Consider the following 4233-nt stretch of genomic DNA (forward strand, 5'->3'; position numbering starts at 1 on the left):
TGATTAATAAATAAATAAATAAAATAAAATAAATTATTATTATTATTATTATTAACCTCGAGTAGATTCGAACCCAAAACATTCCCCAACAAAGAGGCTCACAATTTACCATTGTGATGTAGGCTCTTCCCTAAACTTTAATTATATATTATTCAATATAATTGATTTAGAAATTTTTCTAAAAATAAAAATTATTAATTTTAATGTATGCATGTTTAAATAATATTTTTGTATCACAAAAATTAACAACAATTTTAAACCATAATAAAAATAATTTATAAAATAAAATTTAGCAAAAAAAAAATTGAAAGTATTCATTTAGAGAAAATGTTTAGCCGACCAAATATATATTTACATTACTCATAATGAATAAAAAAAGAAATTACTATAACGATATGAATTAAAAAAAACACACAAAAAAATGCATTAAAACATTGATGTTTTTTAGGTACAAGATACATGTGATTGATTTCCACTAATACATGCACTAAATGCAACCTAATGAGGTGGAAATCCCTTCTTAACCTGAATTGTAGCTATATTTTTTCTTCATTGTTAAGATAGATAAACAATAAATCTATTTTGCAAAATAAACTACTAAAGCTTCTTCAGATACTTTTCCTCTAACACTGCTTCTTAGCATGATAAAATAAGTAGAGACACTTTTTATTTTGGCCTACAAAACATGACCCTCTTGTTGATTCATCCAATAGAACAAAAGTATCACAACCTGTATTTTTTTCATTATTTAACAACAAACTCATTGTTAAATTGCACAATATTTCAGGGATGCAAATAAAAAAACTTGAAAGCCTATCCTACCATTTCAAGCAAAGAAAATATACAATTTCTCATTACATATTCAAATCCTAATATGCTAAAAGAGGTTAGGAACCTTCCCAAAAACTTGCAAAATTTCAAACATGTATGATAAATAAATGAGTATACTAAAAAGTATTAAAATGGATGAATTTTATTTCAAATCTTAGATCTGATCCATAATCCATGAAATTGACAAAAACATACCAACACCTACATTGAAAATAAATTTTGAAGAGACATATGGTCTCACAAATGCCTATCCACAAAACATCTAACAAAAAAATGCCACAATTTAAAAAAGAAAATTTGTGTCGAGTATGATAAATACAAGAAGAACAAAGTACACGGCTTAACATGGAGAATATTTTTTTTAGAGTACTTTCTTTCAATTGTATGATTTTTACATTCAAATTAGAAACTTACCAATCTTACAAGATGATGTGTACATTTGAGTTAGAAACTTATTAGCTAAATAAAGAAAAAATATATAGATAGGAAATAAAATCTAAATATAATATGATCAAAAAATTAAAAATTAAATTGTTTTTATAAAAAAATCTAATTTAACAAAAAAACAGAAATTAATGACTAAATTTTTTTTTTTTTTTTTAAATGCGCTTGGTAAACTTTTTAACGTGACCGGTAGCGCTGGCGTTAACGTGACCGGTAGCGCTGGCGTGACACGCCCACCGGTACCACCAACGCTTTGACCTGGAGCTATGAACCAGTGAGACCACAAACGGGAGACCTCATCCCCATGAGATTTGAACCTGGATGGCAAGGATAACAACACAACAACTTAACCATCACAACATACCACTCTAATGACTAAAATTATTTTAAAACTAAATAAATTAATTATATTTTTAAATTTTAGAAATCTAGTAATTTTTGTTGTGACAATTAATTGACCTTTAAGCAAGTAAAAGACAAGCAGAGGACCCTACAATCTTTTATAGAATCAATCTAACTTTTCCACACTTCGATTTACATTGATCTATTCCCAATCACGAAGTGTTGATAGCAATAAATCTTGACCGAGAATTACAAATAGAAACATATATATCCACAAGTATGTATGCAGTTTTCCGTTCCCACTGGAATGAGTAACTGTAAAATATATGTTTGCATTGAAGACAACCAAACATTGTGTAAACAATGAATTGGCTACAAACTTTACCTCAAATTAGATATGTTGATTTCATAAACATTCTACTTTCAATGTGAAATTGAAGACCATATATAAAGAAGTCTTATCTTAATGAAGAGAAAGATCATAGAAAAGAAAATTGTAATCATGCAACAAAAACTGTCTCTTTTCAGAAGAAAAACTTCTAAAGTTTTGAAACTGTATATCAGAAAAGTCGTTCCAACCAACTTATAGCTAATATTTAAAGAGGATCATATCTCCATAAAAATTAATTTAAAATTAACAATATTTATGTTCAAATATACTTAATTAATAAAATAAATTTTCATATCATAATAATATAAATAATTTAAAATAGATAGTATACAATTTTTTTTATATTTGAGACATTACAATAGATAGTATACAATTTTTTTTATATTTGAGACATTACATTAAATTCATGCATGATGCTTATGAAAGAATTATAAACCATTGAAAAATTTGACAATACATAGAAATGAAGATAGAAAAATATAAATTCAACAGAAAGTTTGCTATAGACTTAGGATAAAGGCTTTTTTTGCATGTTCAAAATATCAATTGATTGAGAAAATGATATGAGAACATAAATGCCGGTCTAAAGACAAAGACTAATAGTAGCCATAGGAAAATTCTAATCAGCAATACACTAGAAATTACATCAATAATTATTTATACAAATCACCAAGTTTCATGCAAAATAGAAAATAGAAATAAAGAAAGAAAATGTAAATTTTATAGAAAGTTTCTTATAGATTTTTTGCACGATGTTCTACTATGAAAACATAAATCTCTGCCTAAAAACAACAGAAAATAATAACCATTAGAAAATTTGAATAAAATCATAATCTAAAACACAGTCAGCAGTACACTAGAAATTACATCAATAACTGTTTATACAAATGATAAATACCAATAATTAAATTACTTACAGTGGATTACAACAATCTTTAAGCAATTATAACAGGTACCCAACAAACATATGAACAGGAAACTGAAAGAACCAGAAACATTTTTGTATACAATGTTGTAATATTCAGTTCAGCTTCTTTCAGCTATCCTTAAACATCACATACTAAGGTAAAAATTAAGCTTGGAAATATTAAATCACAGTTACATGCAGATTCAGCTTCATTACTATCCTTAAACATCACATATTAATATAAAAATTAAGCTCAGAAATAATAAATCACAGTTGCATACACCTTCAGTTTATTTTGACTGTCCTTAAACATCACATACTATGATAAAAATTAAATTCGGAAATAATAAATCAACCTTAATGTGTAATATTTAAGCCCTGCGTAATCCTAACCCTAACCCTTATATGGAATGACATGGCCGGGAGATTGACTATTGAAAGCCATGATGGCAGAGGCGATGTTGTTTCCAGCGTTGTCCATGAAGTGGCGCAGCCCCTTGGGGAAGACAAAAATATCCCCCGTTTTGATATCTGCAAGGAAGAGGTTGTTGGTGGTGTCGTAGAAGCCCACTCTGAGAGTCCCCTGCAAAACGAAGCAGATTTCAGAGGCACGCGGGTGTGAATGGCCAGGAAGCGTTCCGCCAACTCCAATATCTATGCGAGCCATCATTATCCCCATTGTGTTTATCCCCGGTATAGATCCCCCTGAGGCTGCGGTAACACTTACATTGTTTGAATTGTATTTTCTTCCCTGCTGGTTCAAAGCTGATGTAGTGAAGTGCTTTCCAGTGGCATCGCGAGGGTTAATGCAAGGCAGCCCATTCATGAAAACATTCGCAGCTTTGTTATCTGCTATGCAGAAATCTCTCAGTGGGTCTGGATCTGCACTTGTTATGATCAGCAATTGTGAAACCAGAAATAGAGCAGCGTGGAATAATTGCATTGTGACTGCACTATGAAATCTGAGGGAGGGAAGCAGAGAGGAAATCAAACCAATGCTAATCTTCTTCTTGTTTCATAATTCTGGAATATGTTTAGAGTTTCAGTCTCTTGAAACATGTTTTTAATATATATGTGTGTGTTTTTTTGCATTATTATTGTGAGGTAAAGATTAGGTTAACAGTTTTTTAATGAAAAAAAGATGTCATATACCACATTTTGAGAAGGTACTCTCTAGTTGTGTGGAAAAGCATGTCACTAAGTGCAATTATCCGTAAACGCATAAAGAATTCCATGAAATACTGGAGTTATGTTGTGAGAAGAAAAAAACTTTCTATTTGTCTAAAGAGTATGATACAAGTGTTGAATTAGGTTAAAA

The 4233-nt window shown here is 29.6% G+C and overlaps 1 pseudogene; it reads right to left on the reverse strand.

Annotated features, from left to right (window-relative positions):
- Nucleotides 1–3309: 3309 nt before the first annotated feature.
- LOC149528279 (putative germin-like protein 3-2 pseudogene) lies at nt 3310–3858 on the reverse strand (annotated as a pseudogene).
- Between the last annotated feature and the right edge of the window lie 375 nt (nt 3859–4233).

Source organism: Cupressus sempervirens, chromosome 11, assembly GCF_028749045.1.
Source record: "Cupressus sempervirens isolate cs-2001-9-10 chromosome 11, ASM2874904v1, whole genome shotgun sequence".
NCBI classification, from domain to species: Eukaryota; Viridiplantae; Streptophyta; class Pinopsida; order Cupressales; family Cupressaceae; genus Cupressus; species Cupressus sempervirens.